This window comes from Nicotiana sylvestris, chromosome 8, assembly GCF_000393655.2.
Source record: "Nicotiana sylvestris chromosome 8, ASM39365v2, whole genome shotgun sequence".
Taxonomy (NCBI): domain Eukaryota; kingdom Viridiplantae; phylum Streptophyta; class Magnoliopsida; order Solanales; family Solanaceae; genus Nicotiana; species Nicotiana sylvestris.
In genome coordinates this window covers 152,915,446-152,931,959 of record NC_091064.1, presented here as the reverse complement: position 1 = coordinate 152,931,959, position 16,514 = coordinate 152,915,446, and the positions used below count along the sequence as shown (strand labels likewise).

Here is a 16,514-nt window from a genome sequence, read left to right as displayed (position 1 = left end):
TGAGGAGGGTCTACTGGAGGATAGAGGTGCTTGATTTTCGTCTTGATTTGAGGTATAGACCCGAGTTATGGGTGTGCAAAGAGTCTTTCATGTGTCCTAGTTGGGAGTGAAGTAAATTTCATGTTGCGGTATGAGTTCAGACTCAGGAAGGCTAAGTGTTTGCATAATGTTTGTGATGGTGGAAGGTATACAGAAATGTTAATTGAAGACAAGGCAGGTGGGTTATCTCCTGCGAAGTGTTCCGAGGTTGTGTGACCCTCATGTGTCTTTTAGAAGGTCTTATGTGCAAGCAAAATATAAGTGTTGAAATTTGAATTTTGGGTCGCTTAAGAGAGTGGGCTTAACTGTTGCGAGAGTGAGTGCGAGATTTGGCAGAAGAGTTAAAATTCTAGATGATTTGTGTTTCACAAGCTTATAAAGTATTCGAGTTTAATCTCACTATGGTATTGTGGCATCGATAGAGTATAAGTGTTGTGAGTTATTGAGTGTATTTTGATCTATGGCTTCGAGACAAGTGGGGGAGTCTGTTGTTGATTAGTTGATTGCACGGTTAGGTGCTATGTTGGTTCCAGTTTGAGGCGTGCGGGTGAATCAGTTATGGCTTGCGAAAATTAAGACCGAGGATGGCTCGAGTAAAGGAAATTTTTGACAAAGGCCATATTATGCTTCATAGGGTATGAGAATCACGGAATGTATGGAGTTATTGTTAATAAAGGATGATCAGTGCATAGAGCAGGAAGTGGCTTGGTTGTATTGGGATGAGGTTGCATTCTGCAGTGTCTGAAGTGCTAATGAGGCATAGGTTGTTTGGTTCTTTTGATCGGGCTAATTGCGGTTTGAGGAGAGTGGATGACTTGCGAGAATGATTCTAATGTGTTCAAGATTCTACATATATCAATTGAGTAATCTAAAGTTGCATATGTGGTTAGAAGCTGAGTTTCATTGGAAGATGTCAAGACTTGTGGTATTTTCTATAAACTGTGGGATTCTATGTATCAATATCAGGAAGGTAAAGGTAACAGATTTAGATTCGTATGGAGTCTCTTCAGAGAAAGTATTTTGGAATGTGGTGTTTTTGGGAATATTTAAGAGAGTATTTAGCGGCTTATGGGTTTTAGATAGTGTGGTTTTATGCTTGGGTCTCATGTGGTGAGCCTGGGTTGAGGAATTGTGGTGCTACGGCAAGAGGGAATATCAAGTTAAAGATGAATCAGCAGGAAACTCGGATAAATGATATAGCTTGGTAGTGGGTCGGATCGGTATAGTAAGGATATGATTAGCTCTTTGGATGCTTATGGGGTAATAAGTCTCTGCAGGTTTTTTGTGGCATTTCTTTTGGGGTTTTAGTGACATGCGTAGCTCGGTTGAGTTAGAAGGATCTAGTCCTGATGAGTTAGTGTTGTGCAAATGGAATGGGGGAAGTTCTTGGCTAGTGGAATGCATAGTTGCTTGCGGTTCGGAAGGGATACGAGTTCTCATGGTTATCCTAGGATGGTATGGGTTATGTGGTATGTTGTAAATGATTGAGAATTGCGTGTGTAAGGCTGTGGTTCGGTCCTGAAGAAAGGTCATAAAATTCTTAGACAACACGGGCAGTTTTAGATGATAGAGGAATGATCTTCAGATGATTAAGGAAATGGTATTGCTAATTGGAGTGATTTGACGAGGGTATATGCTTCAGGAAAGGCAATGTGGTTAAGTTGATGGTGCTTCGGTAGTATTGCGGCACTTTATTGTTAGATCGACTGCTGATAATCGGGTTTGCTTGGTGGCAAAGGGGGAAATCTAGAGTATCTTTCGCGGAATGATTGGGTATTTGAGGTGTGGTATGCGTTCGGACGGCGGAACTGGGATCATGTATGATGATTCATTTGCTATATGGAGTTGGAGACTGGGAGTTCTCATGTTCAGGCTATGTTGTGGTTGTGGATCGCGTGTATCAGCACTATTTAGTGACTATCGGGGTTTGGAGACCCGAGCGGATTTTTTTGTGCTGAGTATGTTAGATTTTGGATGTGATATTAGGTTCGGACTGATTGTCTCCGTGTTGGGTTATTCTGGACTATTGCTCTATGGGCTATGCCGGATATGCCACGGATTGAGTGGCGAGGTGTGGCAGATTATGTCCTAGTAGAGTGGTTTTATATTTCGAAGACCCAATGGACGGCTGGGAAGGATTGTCTTTCTTATTTGGGCCTTCATGATGGATGTCAGTGTTGAGGCTCTACCATTGATTCAGTTCCGGTGGTGAGGGACTTTTCGGATGTGTTTTTTATGGTCGGGCATGTTGTCGGGCAAGGTTGTTGATTTCGGTACTGATTTGGTGTCAGGCACCGCATCGTATGGCACCGACAGAGTTATAGAGGTGGAAGGAGCAGCTTCAGGTTTCCTTGATAAGGAGTTCGTTGGCAGGCCAATGTGGATAAGTGTTCTATCTTGAGTCAGCTTGGTTGGCTCCGAATTGCATTATTGAGGGAGGTGTTGATTCGACCGTTGTTGAGCTTATTAGTGATCTGGGGAGACCTATGAGTTACCTTTCTGTGCTACGAGGTGTTATGATTTGTTGGTTATGGGCACATATGGTGCGGTTCCATTGGGGGTTCATAGTGGAAGTCGAGCGGGAAGAGTAATTGGGGGTTCCTCGGTGAATGACGTGTCGGTTATGTCCTATCGGGTTTGCGTGGTATATGTTATTTGTTTCACCGTGGGTGTAAAGATTTGTTGTGGTTCCAGACATCAAATTGTGTGTGGTTGTCGATTTCGAGCATAATGGCTTGTGGTGTTTCATGTGGAGCCGTGTGCGCATTGCAGCGAAGATTGTGTGGAGGTATGATCCTTTGGGTTAGATTCGTGTGTTCTATTTCTATGATGTGATACAGGTCCTCAGCCTTGTGTTGTGGTGGTTCTGGTGAGCTTGAGGTACAAGTTTTTCATTTAAGTCGTTTTCATGATTTGAGTATGTTCGGACTGTCGCCTATTGGTGCGCGTATTGTACAAGTTGTGGCTTAGGCCTGTATTAATGTGTTATATCTCCAGAGTAGTGTGTTGGATTAGAGGAGATCGTTGGGATCATTAATGAATGCGGACGGATTCAATTTCAGCGTGTTAGAAGGATAATATCGAGGTTCGGCTCGGAAACTGCCCTGGTAATTGCCAAGGAGAAGTGGCTTCATGAATGGTTGATCTAAGAAATGGTTATGGCTTACTGCGTGTTTTAGTTATCATTTTTAGTATATATAAAAGTGTTGGAATGAAACTTTAGTTGATAAGAGGTTTTCTACCGGTATTCGGGCATTGTGTGCAGCTGCTGTGAATGGAAGTTATCGCTATATGTGTTTGAGTTATGTGGTATGTCGGATAAATGCACCTGAGGTTGTAGGCATGGGTTATTACAGCTGGTTCGGGCCTATTTAGAGTATAGGTGTGAGGTTTTGATCGTATTGATGGTTTCAGAAGTGAAAATGTGATTCTATGGTTTATGGGCTAGATTGGGTTGTGTAATTTCAGTTACAATGCGTTATCGGACCTATATGAGATAGGGTGACATGGGATCACCCCCGGGTATATGTATGGTAAAGTTATTCAGCAATTGTTGGCTTCTAGAACAACTCTGGGCACGTTCGCGGACGAACGTATGTTTAAGTGGGGGAGGATGTAATCACCCGACCCTTCGTTTTGAGCTTTTGCACTTTGATCGTTAGTTCTTGGGCATGACTTGCACCGTGTGATGTATTATGACTTATGTAAATCGTTGGTTTTAGGTTTCCGGGAAAATCAGAATGAATTTGGAAGAACAATTCTTAGTTTGAAGCTTTAAATTTGAAAGGTTTGACCAAGATTTGACTTGATTGTATATGGTCTCGGATCGGAATTTTTATGATTTGGTTAGCTCCGTTAGGTGATTTGGGACTTAGGAGCGTGATCGGAATGTATTTTGGAAGTCCGTGGAAGGTTTAGGCTTGAATTGGCGAAATTGAGATTTCGGCATTTTTCGATTGATAGGTGAGATTTTGATATAGAGGTCGGAATGAAATTCCGAGAGTTAAAGTAGCTTCGTTGTGTCATTTGGGACGTGCGTGTAAAATTTCAGGTCATTCGGACGTGGTTTGATTAGGTTTTTTATCGAAAGCGTATTTCGGAAGATTTTAGAAACTTAGGCTTGAATCCGATGTGTTTTGGGTAATTTGATGTTGTTTGAGGTGTTTTGATGATTGGAACAAGTTTGAATAAGGTTTTAGGATGTGTTGGTGATTTTGGTTGAGGTTCCGGGGGCCTCGGGTGAGTTTCCGGATCATTTGAAGTTGGAAAATTGCAGAAAAATTGCAGGTTCAGTTGTGCAGGATTTTTTGCCCTTCGCAATCGCATAGGGAGCCTCGCGATCGCGTAGTGGGATTTGAGGAGGCTGTCTGAGTGTTCTTTTTGTTCGCGAAGTAGGTCCTGCGATCTCACAGTGTGAGAGGGTTGTGTATCGCGTTCGCGTGCGTATGGTCGCGATCGCGTAGGGTTTTTTGGTCAACTGGTCTGAGGTCGCGTTTGTTCATCGCGTTCGCAGGAGAAGGTACGCGTTCGCGAAAGGTAATTTTGAAAAATCATCGTGATCGCGATGGGTGTTACGCGATCGCATAGAGTTATTTTGGGAAGTTTAAAATTTGTTCTTCGCGATCGCGAGGGAATTGTCGCGATCGCGATGAAGGAAAAGTAGGCCTGGGCAGAATGTTTTTAAGTCGTCTTGTTCGCGAATGTGGGTCTATTTTCACCCATAGCCCCTTTTGAGAGATTTTTGAAAAGGATTGAAGAGGGATTCAAGGGTAATCACCTGGAGGTAAGATTCTTGGACTAAAAACTCGATTATTATGTGAATTTCACCTAGAAAAACATGAAAACTAAGCCTAAAATTGAAGAACTAGGGCTTGAGAAATTGGACTTTTGATTTGGGATTTGAAGGACCATTTGGGGTTGAATTTGAAAACTTTTGATATGTATGAACTCGTGGGGAAATAAGGAATCTAATGATGTAAAAATTTCTGAGTTTCGAAAAGTGGGCCCGGGCGGGTTTTGCTAATTTCGGGATTTTCGGTATTTTTCGATTGTTTTCGCTCGGGCTTGGTTCCCTTAGCATATTGTGACGTATTTGTTATGATTTTAGATAGATTCGACGCGCGTGGAGGCCGATTTGAGGGGCAAAGGCGTCGCGAGCTAGAGATTTTGCCGGTTCGAGGTGAGTAATGATTGTAAATGATGCTCTGAGGGTTTGAAACCCCGGATTTCACATCGTAGTGCTATATTAATGTGAGACACACGCCAGGTGTCGAGCGTGGGGTCATGCACTATTTGGGATTGTGACTTGGTCCGTCCCGATTGATGATTTTTACCACGTATTTGATTATAAACTGTTTGTTGTCATCACTATTTGAGTTGAATGCCATATTTGGGCTTCGTGCCAACTATTTGAACCTTTCGGGGATTTTTATTGCTATTTCCTCACTGTTTTGACTTATTACTTGAGCTCAGTCCTGATAATTTCCACTATTTTACTATTCAGCCATTCTTTCTCAGTTTTTAAGACTTGAATGATATTTTAAATGAAGTTTGGACTGAAAACACTATTTTTTTATTATTTCCCGAGGGGCTTGTGATGATTTTTGGACTGAGCAAGGCCGATGGCCTATATTGTGAGGAACATTGATACTGATTTAAGGCCGAGGGCCTGAGATACATATACGCCACGAGGTGGCTTGATTGATATGAGGCCGAGGGCCTAGATTTGATGCCACGAGATGGCTTGTTATTGCGCTTGGGCCGTAAGGGGCCCCTCCCGAAATCTGCACACCCCCAGTGAGTGCGGGTACCCATTGTGATGTGAGATTAAGCCCGAGGGGCGGAGATTGTTGATGTTGTGCCTGAGGGGCGAACTTCTATGTGTTTACTTTATCTAAATTGTCTGTCAATTACCTGTTTAATTGTTGTAGAAGTATTTTATTCTCCTTTTCATTGGTTTTTCTGCTTGCAAATTTCTTATTTAACTACTTCATTATAGAATACCTTGTGTATACGTGTTTTCTTACTTTCAGTCATTATTTATATGTATTACTCACTAGGTCGGAGTACTCACATTACTCCCTGCACCAAGTGTGCAGATTCAGGCATCACTGGTTCCGCTCTCGAGTTTTGATTCATTCCAGCTTCAGACGGATCTTCGAGGAGTCTTTAGGTAGTTGTTGGCGTTCGCAGCCTGGAGCTCCTCTCTATCTATTTCCTTTATGTTTCTAGCTCAGTAATTGAAACTCTGTAGTTACATTTGAGGATTTAGTATCATAGATGCTCATGACTTGTGACACCCTGGTTAGGGCTGTGTCGGAATGGATTTCCACTTTGTTATCTCTATTTCCGCTAGCTATTGCTATTAAATCATGTTTAAACTATTTTTATGCTATTTAACTGCTTAAAAGGATGAGTTGTGTTAGATTGGCTGGCCTTGTCTTCACGAGAGGCGCCATCATGACCGGGTTCGGGGTTAGGGTCGTGACAGTAATGGAGTAACTTCTTCTGTTGGGATAGTTGATGAAGCTTGATATATATATATATATATATATGTATATATATTAATACTATCTCAGTTGTAAGACATTCTTGATTTGGAACTTTCTATTTATATATATATATATATATACTATCTCAGCTGTAAGACATTCTTGATTTGGAACTTTCTATTTATATTTTATATTGTGCTATAATAATAGTTTTTAACTAATCATTGTTATCACTTCTATATATTTTATCTTTAAGTAATTCTTATATTAATTTTGTAATTCTCACGGAGCAAAATTAATGTATAGTAACTATTGAATAAAATAGTGAAGTGAGAGTGATTATTAGTAAACTATTATTAAAAGTCAGTAAACTTGCTTGCCTCAATTTTAATTCTCACGGAGAAATTGTAGTCGCAGGAGTATTGATATTCTTACGAAATTTTTACTATCTTTTAGCACAATTCAAACCAGAAGATATTTTGATTTAACCGTCACCACTTTTAACTCATTTAATTACAACACAGAGTGTTATTAGTTGATTAATTCTTGGTGAGATAAGATATAATTGAATTAGCAATAAGCAATTATCCTTTAGAGAAATACATGTAGAAAGTGAGATTTTATTATAATATATTATCAAGTGAGTTCAACGATTTCCAACCCTTTTAAATCACAAATCTTTCGAAAGTTGTTTAATTTTGTTAAGTATTTAACAAGTTTTAATTTCACAAACTTTTGATCAATCTAATTCTCTCAAATAGTAGTTGAAATATTAAAAGTCTGTAGCATAGATGTTCCAATCTCTATGGGACGATATCATAAACTATACTAGAATTTGACAAAGCACGAGCAGGAAAATCCTATACACATTGGCCTCGTCAAATTTTTGGCGCCGTTGTCGGAGATTTACATACATCTACTTCAGATTAAATATTTTGTTACTAATTTGAGAATTTATTAATGTTATTTTTGTTTTAGTTAATATTTTTACTAATCAAGTGCTATAACTACTACTGTGATATTAATCCTAATGTAATGTTTATGTTCATAATGGTATTGTAAAAGTTTTTTTTTCTTTTTTGTATTATTTCTTCCTACTAGTTCCATCATTAACTGTTTTTTAGCAAATTATACATACTGCTATTAGTACTCTCTCCTTTATCATAATAATAGTGTTATAACTACTATTTACTGTTTTTATAACATGTATATCTATAACTGTTATACTATTGTTAGTTCTTTCACATTGAAGTTTTTTTTTTACTACTGAAAAATATTCATATGACCATTCCAACTATATGTATTATCACTAATTACTTTTGTCCATATATAATAGTGTTATAGTATTGTTTCTTGTCGTAGTTCACTGTTGCGTCATTTTGTTTTACTTTATGTCTATTTTATTGTAAGTTTGAGTATAATATTATTATTCTCTATAGATAATAAAATTATCGTACAATTATTTTTGCTTAGCACCTACTATTTTTGTCATTTTTGTAATTTTTATATACTTATTTTTTTTCTTGTACTTTCTTTACTTAAGAATTTTAAGTAGTTTATGACCCGCTCTTCTACAAAAGAGTTGATCAGTTACGATCCTGAAATTGAAAGATTTATTCGATTGCGCAGGAAAGAACAAACATCGTTTTCCCAAGGAGCATCTTGTAAAGAAATGGAAAACCAGAAAGCAAAGGACATTAACCCACTTGGGATCCCACCATCGGCCCATGTAGAGGAGCAATTTGATGAAATGGCGTCAAGGCCAGCAAACAGAATCCTTAAGGATTATGCTAGACCTGATCGTTTCAACTGTGAATCTAGTGTCAGGAAGCCCCCAGTGGCAGCCAACAACTTTGAAATCAAGACCGGCCTGATTCAGACAATTCAACAATGTTGTATCTTCACTGGTGATACAAGTGAAGACCCATATAATCATTTAATTGATTTTCTAGAACTTGTAGAATCTGCTAAGTATAATGGAGTACCTCCTGAAGCTATCAAGTTAAGGCTATTTCCTTTTTTTTTAAAAGGAGATGTCAAGACTTGGTTGCGAAGTTTGCCTCAAGGGTCCATTACGACATGGGACCAGATGACTCAGAAGTTTTTAAACAAATATTTTTTTGCTTCTAAAACAACAAAGTTAAGACAAGACATATCTAATTTCTTGTAGACTGACACTGAGTTAGTTTATCAAGCTTGGGAAAGATTAAAAGCAATGTTAAGAAAATGTCCACACCATGACATTCCTGAACATATGCAATTGTATATTTTTTATCACGGGATAAAACCCTCTGCTAGAAATGTGATAGATGCAACTGCAGGAGGTTCTGTAATGGGTAAAACCACAGAGGAAGCATTGCAACTATTGAATGAAATTTCTGAGAATGCTATCCAATGGACATCTGAGCGTGTAATCATTAAAAAGGCTGCTACGGTAAATCAGGTTGATGCTTTAAATACACTAACGCATGAGATTGTTTCTTTGGCATAAAAGTTTGAATCTTTTCAGGTGAATACACAATAATCAAACCAATCTGAGGCTTGTGACATGTGCGGAGGAAACTACCAGAACCATGAACGTCAAGCAACCAATCAAACGAATGAACAGGTTAATGTCATCGGTTACAAGCCATATCCTTTTGGGAGTCCAATGGAACAAAAGCATCCAGGATTTCAGTGGAGTAACTCAAATGGTGCAAAAAACTCTCAAAGCTTCTAGAAACAATAGGTACAAGGTCCGCCGGGATACTAGAGTCAAAATTGTGGGCAACCGAGTTACAGACCTTATCAGCAAGCAGGACCATATCAACAAGCAGGATCATACCAGCAGAGGCCCCAACAAGCTCATCCAAGTCTTGATGACCTTTTGTACAAGTATATTAAGGTCACTGATGAAAAGATGGAAAGCCAAAATTCATCCCTCGAAAATTTGGAAATTCAATTAAGCCAATTGGAAGCTCTTGTGTTAGAAAAGATTCAGGATCCCTTACCAAGAAATACAGAGAAAAATCCAAAGGAGCACCTTAAGGCCATCACTTTACAGTCAGGTAAGGAACTAGATGAACCTTATGCAGACAGACAAGAAAAGAACCAGGCAGAACAACAGGTAGACAAGGATAAGAATATTGAAAAATCATCTGAACCATCAAAGGAGAAAGAAATAAAGAATAAGGAAGAAAATTTTTTTGAAAAAATGGTTGCCCCACCTCTGAAATTCCTTTTCCACAAAAAATGAAACGAGAAAAGCTTGACGGTCAATTTGCAAAGTTTTGGAAATCTTGAAACAAATTCATATTAATATTCCTTTCACTGATGTTTTGTTGCAAATGCCTTCATATGCTAAATTTTTAAAAGAAATTTTGTTAAGTAAAAAGAAATTGGAAGAAGTTTCTGTGGTAATGCTTACTTAAAAATGCAATGCTATACTTCAAAACAAACTACCACAAAAACTTGGTGATCTTGGCAGTTTTACCATTCCATGCACTTTGGGAGGTATATATTTTGAAAAAGCACTTTGCGGTTCTGGAGCTTCAATAAATTTGATGCCATTTTCTATCTTTAGAAAATTGGATCTTGGTGAAATGTAGGACATAGGTGTTTCTCTTCAGTTTGCAGATCAAAGTACTAAGAAACCTAAGGGAATAATTGAAAATGTGCTTGTAAGAGTAGATAAGTTTGTTTTCCCTGTAGATTTTATAGTACTTAAAATGAAAGAATGTCCTGATGAACCGATAATTTTGGGTACACCATTTCTTGCTACAGGAAGAGCAATCATAGATGTTCATCAAGGGCAACTAATCTTGAGAGTTGATGAAGAAAGAGTCATTTTTTATATGCAAAAGATACTAAAATTTTCAGGAGATGAGGCATCATCTTCATGCTTTTCTATTGACATGATTAGTGATCTTGCAGATAAATTCAAAGATGATCAATTAATTTCAGACTCAATGGAAAGATGTTTGACCGAATCAGATACCGCACAAGATGATGATCCCACTACTAGGAGAGAAGCTAAAATACTGGAAAAAGATTCGGAGGATAAGGAGATGCAATTAGAAGAAGTTAAACCAAAAATTGAACTCAAAGTTCTTCCCTCTTATTTAAAATATGTTTATCTTGAGCAGGAACTATTTCCAGTAATTATTTAATCTTCTTTGCCTGCAGAACAAGAAGAAAGACTAATTCAAGTCTTAAAAGCACACAAAGGAGCCTTAGAGTGGACTGTAGAGGATATCAAAGGGATTAGTCCAGCAATTTGTACGCATAGAATCCTCATGGAAGATAGCTACAAGCCAATAATCCAACCCCAAAGGAGATTGAATCCTGCAAAGCAGGAGTGGTGAAAAAGGAGATTGTCAAGCTTCTAGCGACAGGTATTATTTACCCAATTTTAGATAGCCCTTGGGTAAGTCCAGTTAAGGTAGTGCCAAGAAATGAGGTATGACAATTATAAAGAATGAAAATAATGAACTCATACCTATGAGGACTGTTACAGGATGGAGAGTCTGCATTGATTATAGACGTCTCAATGATGCTACCAGAAAAGATCATTTTCCTTTACCATTTATTGATCAAATGTTAGAAAGAATTGCAGGATATGGTTTTTACTATTTTCTTGATGGCTATTCAGGGTATAACCAAATACCAATTGCACACGCAAGTATACGTGGTCGACAAGTAATATAGGATTGTAAGTCCAGATATCGTACCCACAGGACTTGTGATTAACTGTCACGACCCCAAACCAGCCCGGTCGTGATGGCGACTCTCATGAAGACAAGGCCAGCCGACACAACACTCACCTTAACCCTTTAAGCATTAAGAGTCATTTTTAAGTCTTTAAATTAAACAATGTTTCATAATAAAATCCTGGAATAACAGTGCGGAATAAAATACCAACCTGACATCGGGGTGTCACTAGTCATGAGCAACTATCAAGGTCTGAATACAACAAAAGTCTAAAAATGTATTAAATACAGTAACAACAATGAGGGGAAGGAAGCGGTGCTGCGAACGTCATGCAACCACCTTGCTAACTCTGATGACTCCGCGACTGAGCTATCAACACCCGCTACCGGGTTCCGATATACCTGAATCTGCACATGAGGTGCAGGGAGTAATGTGAGTACTCCAACCCAGTAAGTAATAAGAGTAAATAAAGGCTGAGCAGTAGGAAACAATAAATCCACATTCACGTTAGGCTCAATAAACACAACAGGCCTTCAAATCATAATACGAGTCAATCTTCCCTTTTAAAATCCAGCTTTTAGTAAAAATCATTTTGAAATACTTTCCAGCAGTTTCGGTAGGGGTTCAATACCATTTAAGATAATAATAGAGATTAAAGCCATAATCGACCCCTCGGGCAAAACATAGTTTGTAAAATAGCCCCTCTGGCAAAACAGTAATCATAAACACTTCATAACTTAAAAATCTCAGGGGAAATAACCAATGCCAAATCAGTGATTAATTTCTAAACATCTCATAAACCCCAGTTTAAATAAAAGTTGTTTTAAAACATTTGTTCAACTTTCCGACAGAGGCTCATATAAAGATGAGTGAAAACAGTCGATAAATCAACATATTCGATAGAAATTCACTTTAAAGAGGAGTGAAATCAATAAGTCCATAAACAGGCCTCTCAGGCAAAAACATTACTCATATGCATGTATATATCTATTGCCCCTCGGGCTAGCCTCTCTGTCACTCGTGACTCAACTCTTACCAATCAGTACTCGCACTCAGCATTCACGCTCAATTGGTACCATATAGTAACTGATGCGGTGTGCACCCCGATCTGTATATCTCTCACAATAACTGAAATCAAAGTAACCGCTGCGGCGTGCAGCCCGATCCATGCATCGCTGTGGCGCACTGCTCCACATGGGACACTACTATCCAAACACTGCTCCACATGGGACACCTCAAGTCACTATGCTCGAAATTGACAACCATGCACAATTTGACGTCTGGAACCAAAGCAAATCATTACACCAACGGTGAAACAAGTAACATATACCACGCAAACCCGATAGGACGTAACCGATACACCATTAACCGAGCAACACCCGATTACTCTTCCCGCTCGACTTCCACTATGAACCCCATTACAACCGCACCATATGTGCCCATAACCAATAAATCATAATGTCTCGCAACACAGAAAGGCAACTCATAGATCTCCCCAGATCACTAATAAGCTCAATAGCCATCGAATCAACCTATCCCTCAACAATACAATTTAGGGCCAACCAAGCCGACTCGAGCTAGAACATGCATCCACATAGGTCTACCAATGAACCATACATCAAGTCTAGTCACACACAATAGATAAATAATCATCTGAAGGTTCACAACGACTGAATCGTAGCACATACTATCCTCTGACCAACCTTAGCTATTTTGTCACAGTCCACAACCGTAATAACTATGATGTATTATTAACTCAACCACATTTACCTCTTTCTGAAGTGCATACCGTTATCAAGACACACCATTTAGTAATATCATTTACCTAGTCATCTGAAACTGGCTGTGATGTCTAAGAATTTATGACCTTCCTTTCAAAACTGAATTGCAACCTTACATATGCCAATCCCCGCCCTACACAACATACCACATATAACATGCCATCCTATGATAAATATGAGAACTGTAAAATCCCTTTCCGAGCCACAATCAACTACATATTCACTAGTCACGAACCTTCCATTGGTCCCATCTAGAAGGAAAATCACTATACATCCCATGTCCACAAAAAATATACATTCCTAAACCGCGGTAAAACCATCAAGAACTCTCCGAGTTACCTTTGCACAAATCAGACATGTCAGGACTGAATCCTTCTAACTCGATCAAGCTAAGCAAGTCATCAAAACCTAAGAGCATCGCCGCAAAATACTTGAAAGAACTCATTACCTCGAACACACGCACAGAATTAATCATATCTTTACCATACCGATTCGGTCTACTATCAAACTATTCTATCTATCTAAATTTCCTTCTGATTCATTTTCAACTTGATATTCTCTCTTGTTATAGCACCACAATTTCTTAACCCAGGATTACCATACGAGACCCAAGCATAAAACCACACTGTCTAAGACTCATAAGCCGTTTAATACTCTCTTAAATATTCCCAAAAGCAACACATTTGAAATATTTCGCTCTGAAGAACTTCCTGCGGATCTAAATCCGTTACCTCCTAATACTAATACATAGAATCCCACAATTAATATAGAAAACACTACAAGTCTTGACGTCTTCCAAGGAAAACTCGGTTTCTATCCATAAGTATAACTTGAAAGCCTCCAATTATTGCATGTAAAATTTGGAACACAATAGGACCATTCTCTAGAAGCATCCACTCTAATCAAACCGCAGTTAGATTGATTAAACGAACCGAACAACCTGTGCTTCATTTGCACTCCGACACTGTAGAACGTGACCTCATTTTAATATAATCAAGCAACTTCCTGCCCTATGCACCGAGCAGTCCTTACCAACCACAACTCAAGTCATTCCCCGATTCTCGTACACCCATAAAGCATAACATAACCTTTATTGAAATTTCCTTTACTTGAGCCATAACTGATTCACAAATACGCCTCAACTGGAACCATTAGAGCACATAACCGTGCAATCAACTATTCAATAGCGGACTCCCCCATTTGGCTCGAAGCCATAGATCAACACACGCTCAATAACACATAACGATTATACTCTATTGATGCCATGATACCATAATGAGATTAAACTCAAATCTTTTATAAGCTTGTGAAAACACAGATCATCTAGAATTTTAACTCTTCTGTAAATCTCGCATTCCACTCTTGCAACAGTTACACCCACTCACTAAGCGACCCAATTTAAGTCGCAACACATATCCTTCACTCGCAAATCTAACAGACACATAAGGATCGTACAACCTCAGAACACTTCGCATGAGATAACCCACCTTCTTCGCCTTAAACTAACATTTATGTATACCTTTCACCGTCATAACCATTACGCAGTCACTTAGTCTTCCTGAGTCTGAACTCTTACCACAACATGAAATTTACTTCACTCCCAACTAGGACAAATGAAAAGACTCTTTGCATACCCATAACTCAGGGTTATACCTCAAATCAAGATGGATACATCTCGCAGTACTGACATAATCATCACATAGTTATCCAGCCATCACTCCCACTAATAGGGACACTACCGAACATATAAGTTCAAAAATACTTGCTCAGACAATCAGCACCTCGGTGCTCAAGCCATAGGTAAATATTCGCAAGTCCTCCAGACTAGCCCATCATCAAACTCACAGAGATCACATCTCGCCCCTCGATCGGAGAATCACAAGCCATCAAGGCACATCTGATACTGAGCGCTTATGCGCGTATACAAACACGTGGAAGGAATTCAAAGAGTTACATTTCAAGCTGAATCAAAGGACGCACGATAAGAATTCAAGAATGTGAAGTTTTCCTAAAGGTTCTGCAGCCTCTCAAGGATAAATACAAATGTCTCCGTACCGATCCGCGAGACTCTACTAAACCTGCTCATGACTTGTGAGACCTATGTAACCTAGGCTCTGATACCAACTTGTCACGACCCCAAACCAGCCCGGTCGTGATGGCGCCTCTCGTGAAGACAAGGCCAGCCGACACAACACTCACCTTAACCCTTTAAGCATTAAGAGTCATTTTTAAGTCTTTAAATTAAACAATGTTTCATAATAAAATCCTGGAATAACAGTGCGGAATAAAATAACAGCCCGACATTGGGGTGTCACTAGTCATGAGCAACTATCAAGGTCTGAATACAACAAAAGTCTAAAAATGTACTAAATACAGTAACAACAATGAGGGGAAGGAAGCGGTGCTGTGAACGTCATGCAGCCACCTTGCTAACTCTAATGACTCCGCGGCTGAGCTATCAACACCCGCTACCGGGTTCCGATATACCTGAATCTGCACACGAGGTGCAGGGAGTAATGTGAGTACTCCAACCCAGTGAGTAATAAGAGTAAATAAAGGCTGAGCAGTAGGAAACAATGAATCCACATTCATGTTAGGCTCAATAAACACAACGGGCCTTCAAATCATAATACGAGTCAATCTTCCCTTTTAAAATCCTGCTTTTAGTAAAAATCATTTTGAAATACTTTCCAGCAGTTTCGGTAGGGGTTCAATACCATTTAAGATAATAATAGAGATTAAAGCCATAATCGGCCCCTCGGGCAAAACATAGTTTGTAAAACAACCCCTTGGGCAAAATAGTAATCATAAACACTTCATAACTTAAAAATCTCAATGGAAATAACCAATGCCAAATCAGTGATTAATTTCTGAACATCTCATAAACCCTAGTTTAAATAAAAGTTGTTTTAAAACATTTGTTCAACTTTCCGACAGAGGCTCAATATAAAGATGAGTGAAAACAATCGATAAATCAACATATTCGATAGAAATTCACTTTAAAGAGGAGTGAAATCAATAAGTCCCTAAACAGGCCTCTCAGGCAAAAACATTACTCATATGCATGTATATATCTATCGCCTCTCGGGCTAGCCTCTCTGTCACTCGTGACTCAACTCTTACCAATCAGTACTCGCACTCAGCATTCACGCTCAATTGGTACTATATAGTAACCGCTGTGACGTGCAGCCCGATCCGTATATCTCTCACAATAACTAAAATTAAAGTTACCGCTGCGGCGTGCAACCCGATCCATGCATTGCTGTGGCGCACAGCCCGATCCATATAAATAGTCGACTGCGCTCACTGGGGGTGTGCAGACTCCGGAGGGGCTCCTACAGCCCAAGCGCTATATTGTTGCGGCGCGCAGCCCGATCCATATAAGTATCGTTGCAGCGTGCAGCCCGATCCATATACATATATATATACATTGCTGCGGCGTGCAGCCCGATCCATAGATATATAATCCTCACAACTAGGCCATCGGCCTCTCTCATCATTAACCTCACCATCA

The 16,514-nt window shown here is 39.2% G+C and overlaps 1 non-coding gene across 1 annotated transcript; it reads right to left on the bottom strand.

Moving 5' to 3' along the window:
• Window positions 1-8,667: 8,667 nt before the first annotated feature.
• LOC138876614 (small nucleolar RNA R71) lies at window positions 8,668-8,774 on the bottom strand. The gene has a single exon (XR_011401959.1). It is a non-coding gene; the product is annotated as a small nucleolar RNA R71 (small nucleolar RNA).
• Between the last annotated feature and the right edge of the window lie 7,740 nt (window positions 8,775-16,514).